Here is a 17,620-nt window from a genome sequence, read left to right as displayed (position 1 = left end):
AAACAAGTAAAAGAGTAACCATGTCTATAAGTCTAAGAACTAGCCTAAAATCCAACTGTAAAAACAAATCCTTTAATCTAACAACTAGCTGAACAACAACATGCATAACCTCAACAACTAGCCAAACAACCCTAAAATCAAACTTGCTAACCCCAACAACCAACTTAACAACTAAAATAATGACCATCTCTGAGAAAAAATCCCTAACCCAATGTCCTGACCTAACAACAAAACCCCTAACTCCAACAGCTGGCCTAACATCAAAACTCTAACTCAATTAGTTTAAAAATAAAACCCCTAACCCCATTAACTAGCCTAACAACAAAAAGCCTAAGCCCAACAATTAACTCTAACAACAGACCCCTATCCAACAACAAGCACAACAACCAAAATTCCCTATTCCCCACAATCTATTCTAACAATAAATCCCATAACCCCTTACATCATGCTCTAAAAACTACCCTAACAACAACAATAAAAATAACATACCCCTTCCCTTAATAACAAAAGTCCGAAGAAAGTGTCGGGTGTTGGACATACCATATTGGGTCATCTCTGACTTCTGGATCATAATTTATTGTGTATAGACATAGCGATCCCATAATTACTGCATGAACACTGGAGATGACTCTGCAAAGAGAGAGATAAAGAGAGATAAAGAAGGAGAAAAAAAGAGATTAGTTAAAGGGATTAACACCAGATTAACTCCCTAATCTGCTGAATTTAAAGCAGATTACAGTGAGAGCAGTTTCTATGAAATAGGTTAAAAAGTAGGATATTAAAAAGAGAATTATTGTCATCACCATCACCACCACCATCATCATCATAATTATCAAAAACAACAGGTATCACAGACGACCCAGCAAGGAAGCTTCTCACAAGATTCGTTTGATATGCTAGAAATATCAACCAACTCTCCCTCAAACCATGTACTCCTACTATCTCAGAAAGGGAAGGACACATTAGATAATGATATTTGAAGTACACTGTGTCCTTGGTGCCAGAAACAAATACACCTATATAATATAGAATAATGAAATTATTGTATACAGTGCTCAGGTGCACCACAACTTGTCAAAAGTGCATATAAAGCATATGCAGTTATGTACAAATGTCTGGAAAGTGAACAGTGAATGAGTCAGATACATGCTTGCATGTGTATGGAGGGGAGAAGATCAGGAGTAGTGTTGGCGAATCTCAGGAACCATGGAAGTTTTGAAGGATGCAGTGCTCCGATAATTAACAACTGATGCCGGCAGTTCGTTCCATACTTCAGCAACTCTTAGTGTGAAAAACTGTTTCCGAAAGTCATGGGAGCTGTGCTGTTTTCTGACTTTGTAAACATGTCCATAAATATAAACATGGGTATAAATACAGTATATATATGTGTATGTGTGTGTATATGTGTGTTTGTGTTAAGAAGGGCATATAGATGCAGAAACCATGCCAAAGCAGGCAAAGGAACTTGGTGCAGCTCTCTGTCTTGTCTGTTCATATCGAACTGTCCAACCCATGCCAGCATGGGAGAGGGAATGTTAAATAATGATGCTGCTACTGATATATATATATAAATGCACACATATGAATGAACATATATAAATATAGCTACAAAATATATATGCATAAAAAGATGCACAATCTAGGTGCAGGAGTGGCTGTGTGGTAAGTAGCTTGCAAACCAACCACATGGTTCCGGGTTCAGTCCCACTGCGTGGCATCTTGGGCAAGTGTCTTCTGCTATAGCCCCGGGCCGACCAATGCCTTGTGAGTGGATTTGGTAGACGGAAACTGAAAGAAGCCCGTCGTATATATGTATATATATATGTGTGTGAGTGTGTGTTTCTATGTCTGTGTTTGTCCCCCTAGCATTGCTTGACAACCAATGCTGGTGTGTTTACATCCCTGTCACTTAGCGGTTCGGCAAAAGAGACCGATAGAATAAGTACTGGGCTTACAAAGAATAAGTCCCGGGGTCGATTTGTTCAACTAAAGGCGGTGCTCCAGCATGGCTACAGTCAAATGACTGAAACAAGTAAAAGAATAATCATATAAAGACATAGGTATGTACATAGAAGCACAGAAACAAACACAAATACACACTCGTAGCTTTCCACATACATATGAATATACATATACCCTTTTACTTGTTTCAGTCATTTGACTGTGGCCATGCTGGAGCACCATCTTTAGTCGAGCAAATCGACCCCAGGACTTATTCTTTGTAAGCCTAGTACTTATTCTATCGGTCCCTTTTGCCGAACCGCTAAGTTACGGGGACATAAACACATGAGCATCAGTTGTCAAGCGATGTTGGGGGGACAAACAAAGACACACAAACACACATAGATATATATATACATGTATACGATGAGCTTCTTTTCAGTTTCTGTCAACCATATCTACTCACAAGGCTTTGGTTGGTCTGAGGTTATAGTAGAAGACACTTTCCCAAGGTGCCACGCAGTGGGACCGAACCCAGAACCATGTGGTTGGTAAGCAAGCTACTTACCACACAGCCACTCCTGCACCTATACATAAAAATGTTTACATGCATTTTTATGATTTTACAGCTGTTTCCATTGTTTAAACAATGGTGATATATATAAACCTAAGTGGTTGCGTTATGTCTTTGTAGGAGTTTTAAACTAATCAGCCGTAGAGTTAAGCTTTAAGAAGGGAATTTTTCCTAGTGTCTGCACAAAGAAATTAGCTCAGTTTTAAGATTTAGGATGTTGTGAGTAATGAAGAGGATAGTTCTCTTTTAAGATATCAGAGGACACACAATTTGGAGGTGGTGTGTATGATCTTACACTGTCAATCATCATCATCATCGTTTAACGTCCGTTTTCCACGCTAGCACGGGTTGGACGGTTCGACCAGGGTCTGGCAAGCCAGGGGCTGCACCAGGCTCCAGTCTGATCTGGCAGTGTTTCTACAGCTGGATGCCCTTCCTAATGCCAACCACTCCGCGAGTGTAGTGGGTGCTTTTTATGTGCCACCTGCACGGGTGCCAGGGGAGTCTGGCATCGGCCACGATCGGTTGGTGCTTTTAACGTGCCACCGGCACGGAAGCCAGCCAAGGCGGTGCTGGCATCGGCCACGTTCGGATGGTGCTTTTTATGTGCCACCGGCACAGAAGCCAGTCGAGGCGGTGAGGAGATTTTGAGTGTCCATATGTGGTTTGCTCAATGAGGGCATATGTTGGATATAATGCAATTTGAATTTGTCAGAGATTAGTCTAATGTCTTTTATGTTTTGGCTGAGCTTGTTATAGAATATGACCTTCTGGATTTGGCTATGTGTGAGACATGGCCTGCCCATCTGAGCTGTCTGAGCAGAAGCATGGTTTCAGTGCTTAGGACGTTGCTCTGTTGGAGGACTTTGTAATTGGTGATGTGAAATGCCCGCTTACCTAGGGGAAGTGTGGTAAGATTGCATCCAGACTGCTGCAAGCAATTTTGAGAAGACCAGAGCAACTGCAGTGGATGAGAAGCACCAAAGAAGGCAAGAACCATCATCACATTCCTCATCTGACTGAAGCCCACCTATTTGCCCTATGTATGCCAGAGCCCGTCTTTCAAGAACTGGTTTACATAGCCTTAAGGTCTTGCTGTTTTCTCATGATCTTCATATACGAAAAACTGTTATCATCATCATCAATTTAATGCAGTAATTTCCAAAGGAATTTGTTGGTACTTTAGCAGAATATATGATGATTTGTCTTTATATAGGAATTTATTCTCTAGATAATGGGATGTGTGATGGTAGGGTTTGGATGGTGTATGCCTGTTTTTTTTTTTAACAACTGATAATCGATAATGTTTGGCCAAAATTAGGAGATGTATAGTTAAAGCATTTCAGTGAGTTTGAGGTCATGTAAACAGTATTTTGACAAGTTGGCTTTATTGCAATTTTGACAATTTGCCAGATGAAATTGTAGTGAATCATAATTCTATTCTGTTTTTCCAATTTTATTTAAATTGTTTGTTGACACTTTCAAAAAAACATCTGAAAGCACTTACAAAGATTCTTTCCATATTTTCTATAAAGCTTATGTTAATTTGTGTTTTTTAAAGATTTATTTTTACCTAATTTTTAATTAAGAATCAATCTATCTACCTATACATTATATGTATATACTTTTTTACTCTTTTACTTGTTTCAGTCATTTGACTGTGGCCATGCTGGAGCACCGCCTTTAATCGAGCAACTCGACCCCGGGACTTATTCTTTGTAAGCCTAGTACTTATTCTATCGGTCTCTTTTGCCGAACCACTAAGTTACGGGGGAAATAAACACACCAGCATCGGTTGTCAAGCAATGCTAGAGGGACAAACACAAACACACAAGCTACTTACCACGCAGCCACTCCTGCGCCTGTATATATATAAATATATATATATACACACATACAATGTGGCTGTTTGCTTCTTAGCCATGTGATTGGGTTCATTTCCACAGCACAGCACTTGGGGCAAGTGTTTTCTACTGTAGGCCTAAGCCAACCAAAGACTTGTGAGGGAATTTGGCAGAGAAAGAAGTCATATTTTTGTCTCTTGGTTTGCATATTTCATCTCATCAACACATTTTTTATTTTAATTCTAATTTTCAATTTATATAAAAAACAAAAAAACACCTCTCTTTGCACTTCTGTTATATTCCTTTTAAATACCTGCAATTCCCATATCTAGACAGAGTCTATTTCATTTTTATTTTCCTAGCTTTTACATAATGTTTTATTGATTTAATTATTGTCGATATTTTTATTCCCCCACTAAACTTAATCCAGTTGGCAGGCTACCATAGATTGCTATATTTTTTCCGAATCAATTTACCAAATCTGGTTGAACACAGATTATTCACTGAACTCTGAGATTTTATCATATCATATCATATACACACATAATTTATTATTCAGTATCATTACAACTGTTTGAGGAATGGTCATGTGAAATTCTGAGCTTTCATAAATAGTATTTCTGTGTGGGAGTGTGTGTGTATATATATATACACACACACACACATATATATATATATATGAATATATATATATATATATATATATATATATATATATATCATCATCATCATCATCGTTTAACGTCCGCTTTCCATATATATATATGATATATATATATATATATATATATATATTATATATATATATTGATAATAAGGAGAATGAAGAATTTGAACATTCAAACTTGTGTATACATGTTCTTTTACTTGTTTCATTCAGTGGACTGTGGCCATTCAGGAACACTGTTTCGCAAAGATAAGTTAGACAAATTGACCCTAAGTACTTTTTTTTAAACAATCTGGTACTTATTTTAACAGTTTTGTTTGCTGAATTGCTAAATTATAGAGATGTAAACAAACCAACATCAGTTGTGAGAAAATAAACATAAAAAAATATGCATGTTCATACACACACATATACATATAGATATATACATCATCATCATCGCTTAATGTTCATGTTGCATGCTTGTATAGGTTGGGTAGTTTGAGAAGACCCAATGGGCCCAAGGACTGCATTGTAGATGCCCTTCCTAACATCAACCACTTTACAGCATATACCAGGTGCTTTTTTGTGCCAGCTACACTAATAACCTGCTCTGCGTTTTGCACTCCAAGTGGGGAAAACTTTATACTAGATGAGGGTTAAAAGATGGGTAAAAGTATGAGAAAAGGGAACAGAACAGAACAGGCTTCTTGCAGTAGAGGAGTCACATATCTCTTCCCATTTCAGAACAGCGAGCTGGAGTGTGAAGTAGGGAGTAGAGTAGCAAATGACAGGCAGTGCTGAGCAGTGGAATGATAACAATGAAATAGAAGACAGGAGAAGGATGAGAGTGTGATGATGTTGAAGAGAGAGGCAGGCATAGCACATGGTGGTGGGGAGGAGAGATACTTGTTGACATAGAAACTTCTAGATAGTTTCAGTCAAGCATATTCACTCACAAGATATATATTAGCCAGGACTATAATCAAAGGCCCTTGTCCAAAGTGCCCTGTAGCATGATTGAACCCCAAGCCACATGGTTGCAAAGCATACTTTTTGACCACAGAGCTATGCCTGCACCTTTATATACATTTATTTATCTATATGTGTGTAAAGGCTTAACGCCATCCCCACCCCTACTTCGGGTTTATCTCCTTATAGTGCATAAAAATGATGGTGTAGTGTATGCATGTTGAAGGCTATTGTTTGTTTATGAATTCTGCCAAACGTGAGCTTTCTTTTCAGGTACATGACGCTGCTGTCCCCCATCCCAGGGTCTCATAGGCCTACACCTCCTACACCCTCAGGGTTGGCACACTCAATGTGGGCACACTGAAAGGTAGGTCTGGTGAGATCGCTGAGATGCTTGAACAAAGAAATGTAGATTTGTGCCGCATCCAAGAAGTAAGTTTCCTCACAAGCAAAGAACATAGGTACAAGATTTTCTGGGCAGGGAACACTGACAGGGTCGGGGGATGTGGGTATACTTCTTGCAGAGAAATGGGTTGATAAGGTAATTGAGGTAGTCAGAGTCTGCGATAGAATACTTAAGATTAGATTAGTGCTACATCATGGGTTAGCAACCATTATCTCAGCCTATGCCCCTCAGCCAGGGCTACCTGATGGACAGAGAGACTGATTTTATGACACCCTCTTGCAGACTACATCGTTGACAAATGACAGGAACCTTCTCTTTGTGGCTGGTGAATTCAATAGACATGTTGGATAACACGCAGGGGGTTTCCATGGCATACATGGAGGCTATGGTCTTGGTTCCCGCAATGAGGAGGGAACCAGGCTGCTGGAGTTCTGCAATGCAAATGATCTTATGGTTTGCAACACAAACTTCAGGAAACCTGCCAGTGACCTAGTCACCTACTGATCTGGTAGCCACACTAACCAAATTGAATATATCCTCGTCAGAAAAAAGGAAAGAGGGCTGCTTATAACTGCCAAAACCTTCCCAGACAAACAATGTACCCCACAATATAGACGAGTAGTTAGCGACTTCAAGATCAGGGCTAAATGGATGAGAAGGGTCTGTCTGGAAGCTTAAAGATCCTGTGAATGGACAGAGATTTAGAGACGTATTAGTTGAAGCTTTTGACAAAATAGAGGGGGATATAGCATCACATGATGTGGAAGACAACTGGAGGTTTCTGCTGAGAGCCACTGAACAGATCTGTGGATGGTGCAAAGTCCCCTCTCGACCCAAAGTAATGTGATGGTGGAACAATGTTGTTGACAGACCCATTAGGGAAAAGTAACAGGCTTGGAAGTACTGGAAGAATGGTGGTAGCAGGGAATTGTATCAGACTGCAAGAAGGGAAGCTAGGAGACAGGTTTATTTAGCCAGAGGGGAAGCAGGTAAGAAAAAATTTGCCAATGTTCGGCACAGTGAGGACTACAGACTTGAGGTATTTCATGATACAAGACAGTGTGTGAAAGAGAATCATGATGTTGTAGGAGAGAAATGTGTTCGCATGGATGATGGTTCACTTGCATTAAACAATGCTGTAGAGAGAGGCTTGGAGATGCCACTATGAAAAGTTGCTAAATAAAGAGAATAAATGGGAGACAGAGAGTCTGCTAAATGTTGACCCAACAGAGGGACCAGCTATCCGAATTGACAGTACCTTGGTAGATAAAGCAATTAAGAGTATGAAGGCAGGGAAAGCCCCCGGCACATCAAGAATCACCGTAGAGATGCTCAAAATATCTGGCAGTATTGGCTACACCCTAGTCACCCATATAGTTAACCAGGTGATACATGAAGGAGTCATACCCAATGACTGGTGTAGCAGCACCATAGACAACTGCTACTAAAGGTGACGCTTTAGTTACAAATAATTACAGAGGTATCAAGTTGTTGGATCAGGTAATAAAGGTCACGGAGAGGGTCATAGCCCAACTAATTAGGAAGAGAGTCAGTCTAGATGAGATGCAGTTTGGGTTCATGTCGGGGAAAAGCACCACTGATGCTATATTTCTGGTAAGACAGCTGCAGGAGAAATACCTGGCGAAAGATAAACCTCCATATATGGCTTTTGTTGACATGGAGAAAGCCTTTGACAGGGTCCCCCGATCCCTTATCTGGTGGTCAATGAGGAAACTAGGGATAGATGAATGGTTAGTGAGAGCTGTGAGAGCCATGTACAGGGATGTTGTCAGTAAGATGAGGGTTGGCAACGAGTAGAGTGAAGAATTCTGAGTAAGGGTAGGGGTCCACCAAGGATCAGTCCTCAGCCCCCTCTTATTTATCATAGTCCTCCAGGCAATAACAGAGGAAATCAAGACAGGATACCCCTGGGAGCTCCTCTATGCTGGTAACCTTGCTCTAATTGCTGAGTCACTATCAGAACTAGAGGAAAAGTTTCAGGTGTGGAAGAAAGGATTAGAATCAAAAGGCCTTAAAGTCAACCTAGCTAAAACCAAAGTCCTAATAAGTAGGAAGGCAGGCAAACCACAAATCCCTTCAGGTAGATGTCCCTGCTCGATCTGTAGTAGAGGCGTAGGTAGAAACTCTATAAGATGTACCCAGTGTAAGCTATGGACACATAAGCGGAGCAGTAATATTAAAGGAAGGCTAACTGGGAAGATAGTTTTTGTCTGTGGCAGATAGGAAAGGCATAGGTAGAAACTCCATAAGATGTACCCAGTGTAAGCTATGGACACATAAAGGTGCAGCAATATCGAAGGAAGGCTAACTGGGAAGATAGTTTTCTTTTATTTCAGTCATTTGACTGTGGTCATGCTGGAGCACTGCCTTCAAGGATTGTAGTTGAACGAATCGACCCCAATGCTTATGTTTTTTAAGGCTAGTACGTATTTTATCAGACTCTTTTGCCGAACTGCTAAGTTATGGGGATGTAAACACACCAACACCAGTTGTCAGGTGGTGATGGGGTTGGGTGGCACACAAACATAGACACAAAGCCACACACACATAGATACATACATACATATATATTCAACAGGCTTCTTTCAGTTTCTTTCTAGAAAATCCACTCAAAAGGCTTTGGTCAGCCTGAGGTTATAATAGAAGACACTTGCTCAAGGTGCCACGCAATGGGACTAAACCTGGAAGCATGTGGTTGGGAAGCAAGCTTCTTACTACACAATACACACACACACACAGACATATACTAGCAATGTCTCCCAGTGTTGCCTGGGTGTTATGACCTAGAAGCACATTTTATTATTTGCTCCTTGCTTATGGGCAGAATCGGCACAGTTGATATATAGTTAATGGAATGATGGAGTTTATTTTTTGTTTAATAGTGATGGTATAATTTGCATGGGTTTGCATGAAGATGCTTTCTGTTCTTAAGAAGGATCAGAAATTATGTATTGTTTCATCATATAAAAGCAGGTTAATACGATTTTGTCCAGAAATCATATGTTCAAAATTTTAATTTCCCTCTATACTCACTGCAATTTCTTAATTTGTAAGCTTTTCAATGTTTTTTTTTTTTTTGTTATCTATGTAGAAAAACAGAGATTACGAATGTGGGAAATATATAAATACAGCAGGAGTGGCTGTGTGGTAAGTAGCTTGCTAACCAACCACATGGTTCCGGGTTCAGTCCCACTGTGTGGCATCTTGGGCAAGTGTCTTTTGCTATAGCCCCGGGCCGACCAATGCCTTGTGAGTGGATTTGGTAGACAGAAACTGAATGAAGCCTGTCGTATATATGTATATATATATATGTATGTGTGTGTGTTTGTGTGTCTGTGTTTGTCCCCCTAGCATTGCTTGACAACCGATGCTGGTGTGTTTACGTCCCCGTCACTTAGCGGCTCGGCAAAAAGAGACCGATAGAATAAGTACTGGGCTTACAAAGAATAAGTCCTGGGGTCGAGTTGCTCAACTAAAGGCGTTGCTTCAGCATGCCCGCAGTCAAATGACTGAAACAAGGAAAAGAAAAAGAAAAAAAAATATACTTTTTTATAGTTTAATTTTTCTGCCCCCTCTCCCACCTCACCCACCCATCACACGTAGCATCTTTTAAAAGGCTAAAATCTCCAAATCTTTCACTTCTGTTTGATGTTTCTCACATGTATAGAATTCCGCTGAAATAGAAGACTTAAAATATACCTGACCACCACCAGAAAACTCGAAACATGTTGTTTACCTGTTGCAAGAAACAACAGGTAAACAACTTATTTCTGAAGAGACTTCCCTGCTTTCCAAAAAGCTAAAAGTGAACATTGGGAGTGTGTCTCTTTTTGAAAGTGGTGAGGTGATGGGTAAAATTCTTAAAGATTTGTACTCTCTGTTTTTTCTCCATGGATTAACAAGAACAGAAATTTGAAAAAATTGAAAATTAATTTGGTGTCAAGAGGGAAAAAATTAAAATATTGAGAATGTGTTTTGTGGGTGGAATCCTAATCTGTTGCATTGCAAACATAGGAATCGGAAGAAATTTAGGAAAAAAAAAATAATAAGGGGAAGAGGAAGGAAATGTCACCTCGGATATGCTAGAAAGAAGAAGTAAAGGACAGGATTTCTGGGAAAACTTCTTTTTAAGTTTATATCAAAGATCAGGTTTTTAAAAACGCTCATCACAGACACAAATTACACAATAGGAGTGGCTGTGTGGTAAGTAGCTTGCTAACCAGGGCAAGTGTCTTCTACTATAGCCCTGGACCGACCAATGCCTTGTGAGTGGATTTGGTAGACGGAAACTGAAAGAATATATATGTATATATATATATGTGTGTGTGTGTTTGTCTCCCTAGCATTGCTTAACAATCGATGCTGGTGTGTTTACGTCCCCGTCACTTAGCGGTTCGGCAAAAGAGACTGATAGAATAAGTACTGGGCTTACAAAGAATAAGTCCCGGGGTCGATTTGCTCGACTAAAGGCGGTGCTCCAGCATGGCCGCAGTCAAATGACTGAAACAAGTAAAAGAGTAAAGAGTAATAGAGCAAGATCATTTCAATTGGGTTTGAGCTGTAAATTTGCACGTGCACACAGCAAAAATTAACATAATTTGCACAGAAGTTTTACCTAGAGTGTTTATGCATGTGTGTGTGTCAAATTAAGTTATTCTATTGCATTTTTTCATTTGAAGAAGCAAAGTTGTCAACTCGACATATAGGGATCATATGATTGTTTGTGAATTTCCCTAAAATTGTTTTAATTTCTGAATGCTTAGAAGAAGGCAGAAATTGAGGGGTAGGATAAAGTGAAAAGGTGACATTTGCTTTGAAGTGAGAGGAGAAAGTGAAAGGAAGGAGAAAGATGTACATGTATATGAAATGGATGTGTGAGTGAGAGATAGAGAGAGTGAGTGAAGGTGTGTGTTGTGATGTATGAAATTCTTTGCATGTATGTGCAAGTGGCACTCACTCATTCACTCTCATTCTCTCTCTCACATATTATCTTTCATATACACGTACATAAACAGGCGGAGGTAAAGAATACACACACCACCCATTTTCGGCGTAACCCTAACCCTAAACACCAGGAATGCATATTCTTGACCATTACCCATAAATACATATGCATACATCTTTTTTGTGTGTGTGTGAGAGAGAGAGAGGCTGTATTTCCTCATAACATATAGAAAAATTGATGTCTTTTAATGCAATTTTTTTGGGTTGTGGCTTATTTTAATACAATATTTATGCATATATTTTCATAAATGTTTGTCTCAGAAGAATTCTACGTATGCGTGAAACATTGGATGAAAGTGATACATTAGAAGCAAATCAAAATATTGTCCAAAAATGAACTCAAAATTGTGCAACCCAACCTAGTTGCCGAGGTTATTTTAGTTGTAAAAAAAGAGTTGTCGAGTCAAAACCGTAGTTTATTTGATGGATAGATAATAAGCAGCTTTCATTATTATAATACACATGTGACTAATTTGGAGAAACATTACTTTCATTATTCACACATCATCACTCTCGTAATTTTGGTTCAAACTGAAAGTGTGAAATTATTTTCATTTTCTAATGAAACTTGGTCGTTGTAGAGAAGTGTATTTGAAATAACTATAGCTGGTTATTGAGATAATGTAGAAAATATGTAAATGGAAATAAAGTTTATTTGACATGTATAATTGATTTGATTGTTCTGGAAGGCGGCGAGCTGGCAGAATCGTTAGCATTCCGAACAAAATGCTTGAGCGGTATTTCGCCCGTTCAAATACTGCCGGGGTCAACTTTGCCTTTCATCCTTTCACGGTTGATAGATTAAGTACCAGTGAGACACTGGGGTCGATGTAATCGACTGGTCCCCTCCCCTGAAATTTCAGCATATAGTAGAAAGGATTTGATTGTACTGGTCTTAACATCAGATGGTAAGAATAGAAGTCATTTGACAACACCCTCTTGTTTGTAATTGGCTATCCTGTTGCAGGTTCAATCCGAGGAATACTGAAATAATACCCATCTTGTTCATTCCACAAAATAAGATTATACTGGAGAGCATTATAAGAGGGATGAGTCTGTGAAACATGTTTAAGATTTGAAAATTTCTATTTTTAAATCCCACAATGAGAGATATTCAGCAACAGTTCTTTGGAGTAACGATTGTTATCAAGAACACGAATGAAAATATCATGATTTTCATGGGGATCACCAACCATAAGGATGGCTACTTCATTAGATGTGGGCTCATTAAAACAGTGTAAAATGTTCTTTACTATAGTTTACTACAGATGTAACGAACGCAGAAACACACACACACCCATTCATAGAATTGATGATATTGAATACAGCAAAATGTACACATATGAAGTTCAAGTGAAATGAAATGTAGTCAACATAGTTGCAAAACATACTTTCTGTAGCAAAGTTATACTATAAAAAATGGAAAGTCACCAATTTAGCAAAAGTTAGTGGTGATGGTGGTGACCCCCTTCGGTCAGACACTGACCATGGGTTTGCACCTAGAGAGTTACCCTCTGAGGCACAAGTCTGGGCAAGGTTGTTTTTTATGGAAGACCAGCAGTCGCCCATGCATACCGGCCTCCCCTCTCCACGTCACCGATGTTGTCCAAGGGAAAGGCAAGGGCCGATACAGCTTGGCACCTGTGACGTCGCAACTCATTTCTACAGCTGAGTGAACTGGAGCAACGTGAAATAAAGTGTCTTGCTCAAGAACACAACACGCAGCCCGGTCCGGGATTCGAGCTCACAACCTCACGATCGTAAGCTCGACGATCTAACCACTGAGCCAGTTAGTATGCGTTACCAATGTAAGAAGGTACAGAAAGTCAACACATATTTGGAACATGTACTAAATGATATAAAATTCAGGATTGAATGAATGTCACGGTGAAGAAGGTAAAAGTCCAAGAAAGTTCAGAAGGTATAATTCAGTTTCACATACAAAAATAATTTATTTTACAATTTTGAAACAAATGCTGAACAAAGTGAATAAAAAGGAAGATGCTGTTTTTTGAACTGTGTAACATTATAGGCTGAAGAATAAATACTGAGTAACGCAGTAAAAAGGATGTGCGACGTTGATACTCACAGTGATGAAGAATACAAGGACTCTTAAAAAAATATTATCTTGAAACTGGTTAGAAGGAGTGGAATTACTTTTCTGTAATTATATTGAAAGAGCTGCTGAGGCTGTCTACTTCGCCAAGTTTCTGAGTTTGTTATAATAACCAGAAAAATATTTTTTTTCAGATATATTTGTGTCGGTGGCATGTAAAAAGCACCATCCGAATCGTAGCCGAAGCCAGTGCCGCCTCGACTGGCTTCCGTGCAGGTGGCATGTAAAATGCACCAATCCGACTGTGGCCGTTGCCAGCCTCGCTTGGCACCTGTGCAGGTGGCACGTAAAAAGCACCCACTACACTCACGGAGTAGTTGGCGTTAGGAAGGGCATCCAGCTGTAGAAACATTGCCAGATAAGACCGGAGCCTGGTGCAGCCTTCTGGCTTCCCAGATCCCCGGTCGAACCGTCCAACCCATGCTAGCATGGAGAACAGACGTTAAATGATGATGATGATGATATTTGTGAGTATTGTGAGTGGTGTTAAATCAGGCAAATCTTCATGTTGGTAGTACTTGAAAGTGAACGTTGTTGTTTGTTTGAAATCCAAGCCGCAAGTAAACTTTCAATATCTGCGCGTTTCATTGTTGGGGGAGGCGAAGTTACATACATAAACTAAGCCACACATGTGAAGCCTATCAATGTTCCTGTGCGTGTCTTTAGATGCGTGTGTTTGTGTGTGTGTGTGTGTCAGTTATCACAAAAATGTATGTATACTGACAGACACATACACTGTTACACACATATACTTGTCAGTCATCGGCCTAATGTAGGTAACGAAAGTGCGAACACACACATATAGAAAATGTGACATCATCGTCATTGTGGTGGTGATATAAAATGTGGATAGGTGAGTAAAAGAAAAATGATAATGTTAAATTTTTGTAATGACAAATATGTGAATGAAAATATAGTTTAGTCGGTAGCCAAAAGCTCACAGAATCTTTTGATACCCCTTACTTGACAATCAGCAACTCGGTTTTGGAATGCATAAGGAACATACACATGCACACATACAAACTCTCTTTTATAGTTTTATATACATATATATACATATACACACACAGACACATACAAACACACAATAAGAAGCACAACCGCAACTGGCTGTATTCACTCTTCAAAATACATGATCATTAATTGATGCAACTGTGGTTTACTCGTGTGGTTAAATGTGAAAAAAATCTATTTTTCTATGAAGTTTCAACATATTCTGCTATGGCCATAACTTTATTGTCACGGGTAGATTTAATCCAGAAAAATTCCACTCATCCTATTTAATTCTAGTTTATGAAGCTCCTGGCTGCACATTGTACTAAAGGCCATCAATTTGCAGGAACATAATTTGCACCAGATTGACACAAACACACACACTATTTAATCTGATTGTGGTGAAGAGGAAATGCCATGTTGTGTTTTATGTCTTTTCCCAAGGATATTGGTGACATATGCAAAATGGTCTTTGAACTAAAATTATTGAAACTAGGTCAAGATAGCAATTTTCTTCTTGGTCTATGTAATTCCTTACCTCTGCTCTACAATACCCCTTACCTTACTATTTCTGTACAGTACTCCTTATTACTACCCAAAAATACTCCTTTTCTTTACTTCACAGTACTACTTACTTTTGCTGCCTTACAAAACACCTTACCTTACTATAAGGTTGTCCCAAAAGTTTGTAAACACTTGCGAAAATTTGAATTTTTATGCAATTTTTAATTGTTTGTTTGGGTTTATATTGTAAAAATTCAATTTTCGCAAGTGTTTATGAACTTTTGGGACAACCTAATATTTCTGTACTCTTTACTACCACCCCAGAATACTTCTTCCTTCTGCTCAACATTACACCTTACATTTGCTGTATGGTACTCAATACAACCACTTAAAACTACTCCTTACCCCTTTTGCTACAGGAGTCCTTCCCTCTGTTCTATAATATTCCTTATCTTTGTTGTACAGCATTTCTTATCCCTTGCTCTATAGCACACCTCATACTCTGCAATACTCCTTACAGGAACACCAGTACTGATAAGAAATGTTTCCTTAAGCCAAGAAGGGAACCTTTTAATTATCACCCAACCTGCAAGAAATAGTAGTCAAGATCCCTCAAACTGCACCATACAATCTTAGAAAAGAAAGGATAGGTTTCATTAAGAAGTTATGGACACACTGTCTAAAAATAAGAAGGGTGGTCATGACTGGTGCTTTTGACCAGGTATGAGTAACCTTTTACAAGAAGCAGGATGCATGGCTCATTATCTGGCAGGCCATATTACTTAAAAATACAAGGTAATTTTTCATTAAGTATGCCATTCAGAAAATCCCATGGGTTGCAGATTGGTCATAACTGTTTTTGACCAAATGTAGCTTGGTCAGAACTGATCAGAGCTTAAGCATCACCATCACCATCATTGACAATGGCGATGATGATGACAAGATTAATCATCATTCAGACAGTCAAACAGATCAAAAGGTGGACAGTGATATGTAAGTGAATCTATAAGACAGGTAGAAATCAAATCAAATCTTCTTACCTTGTGTTCCAGTTAATCTGTTGTTTTTCCGTAAGGGTCTTGTATTTCGGGCATAGCCAGCTGGATATCCATGGACTGACATATTCATAAACAAACATAAACGCAAGAAAGCTCACCACAGTCAGTGACATGTAAGAATTATCCAGAACTCCAGTTTCGGACATCTTGTTGCCAGGGATGACAGCGGCACAGATTGTCCACTCAAGAAAACAACATCTGGAAAGAAAGAGAGAAAGAGACAAAATGAAGGAAGGATGAAGTGAATGTGAGATAGAAAAAGGTGATATTGAGAGATTACTAGAGAAATGAAGGGTATTGTATATGTTAAAGACATTCAGAGAAAGGAGTTCGTAGATGAAGGGAATGAGTAGGTGACTACATGTGTTATAGTGTGGATGCTGTGTATCTACACAGAGTATCTGTGCTGTCTAACTGGTTAGTAAATGTGCATGTGTGCATATATATTTATATATATATATATACATCTATATATACATACATACATACATACATACATACATACATATATATATGTATATATACAGTGGTGGAAAATAAATATTCGTACATGTCAAAATTCTTTATTTATTTAATTTCTAATGAACATAAATGGGATATACCTATACTATATTTGCAAAAGAAACTAATAAATTATAGTAACTAATGAATTTATATACAATTATATATATTTAGGGGTGAAAAAAGTATTCATACAGAATAAATTTATGATTTTCTATGCTACAAAATACTGTTAAAATATTTTTTTTTACGAGAACTTTCTCGTTTGTTCCAATAATCTTGTCAGTTGTCATTTTTAAGTGTCAAAACGCTAGCTTCTTCATTCAGCACTGAGACAACATAAAGTAGTATCATAATAATGACGAAAAGTAAAGAACTCACAAATTCAGTGAAAAACTTAATTACTGAACAGTGGAAAGCAGGTAAAAGTTACAGGAAAATATCAGAGACCCTTTGTATTCCATTTTCTACCATATCTTCATTTATCCAAAGATATAAAAAATCAGGAACTATTGAAAACAGAATAAGATCTGGTGCACCACGCAAAATTTCTCCTAGATCTTTAAGAAAAATGAAGCAGAGAATCGAAAAAAAATGCAATGATCACCAGAAAGGAGTTGCAAGAAGATCTGTTAGCTTTAGGGACTAGTGTTACACTACGAACAATCAGCAATGAACTTCATAGGAGTGAACTGAAGTCATGCTCTCCTAGAAAAACTCTGCTGTTGATTAAAAGGCACAGAGATGTCCATTTAAAATTTGTTTATGAACATAAAGATAAATCTGATACATTCTGGGGAAATGTTCTATGGACAGATGAGTCGGAAATTGAATTGTTTGGACAAAATTTGCATAGCCATGTTTGGAGGAAAATATGGTACCACCTATTTGCCGAAAAACACAATTCCTACCATAACGTTTGGAGGTGGCAACATCATGGTGTGGGGGTGTTTCTCTGCAAATGGTACTGGCAATTTACATGTGATAGATGGTAGAATGAATGCAGAGATGTACCAAAATATTCTGAACAATAGTTTATG

The 17,620-nt window shown here is 38.6% G+C and overlaps 1 non-coding gene across 1 annotated transcript in view; it reads right to left on the bottom strand.

Moving 5' to 3' along the window:
- LOC115215182 overlaps positions 1-16,307 on the bottom strand; it is a 30,876-nt gene extending 14,569 nt beyond the window's left edge. The window contains exons 1-2 of the transcript XR_005000370.1: positions 16,062-16,307; positions 541-630 (exon numbers count right to left, since the gene is read on the bottom strand). This is a non-coding gene — a transcript (uncharacterized LOC115215182). The remainder of the gene's footprint in view (positions 1-540; positions 631-16,061) is intronic.
- Between the last annotated feature and the right edge of the window lie 1,313 nt (positions 16,308-17,620).

The sequence above is a fragment of the Octopus sinensis genome, linkage group LG8 (genome assembly GCF_006345805.1).
Source record: "Octopus sinensis linkage group LG8, ASM634580v1, whole genome shotgun sequence".
Lineage (NCBI taxonomy): Eukaryota > Metazoa > Mollusca > Cephalopoda > Octopoda > Octopodidae > Octopus > Octopus sinensis.
Note: the sequence above shows the minus strand (reverse complement) of the source record. Positions and strands in the feature narration are given on the sequence as shown.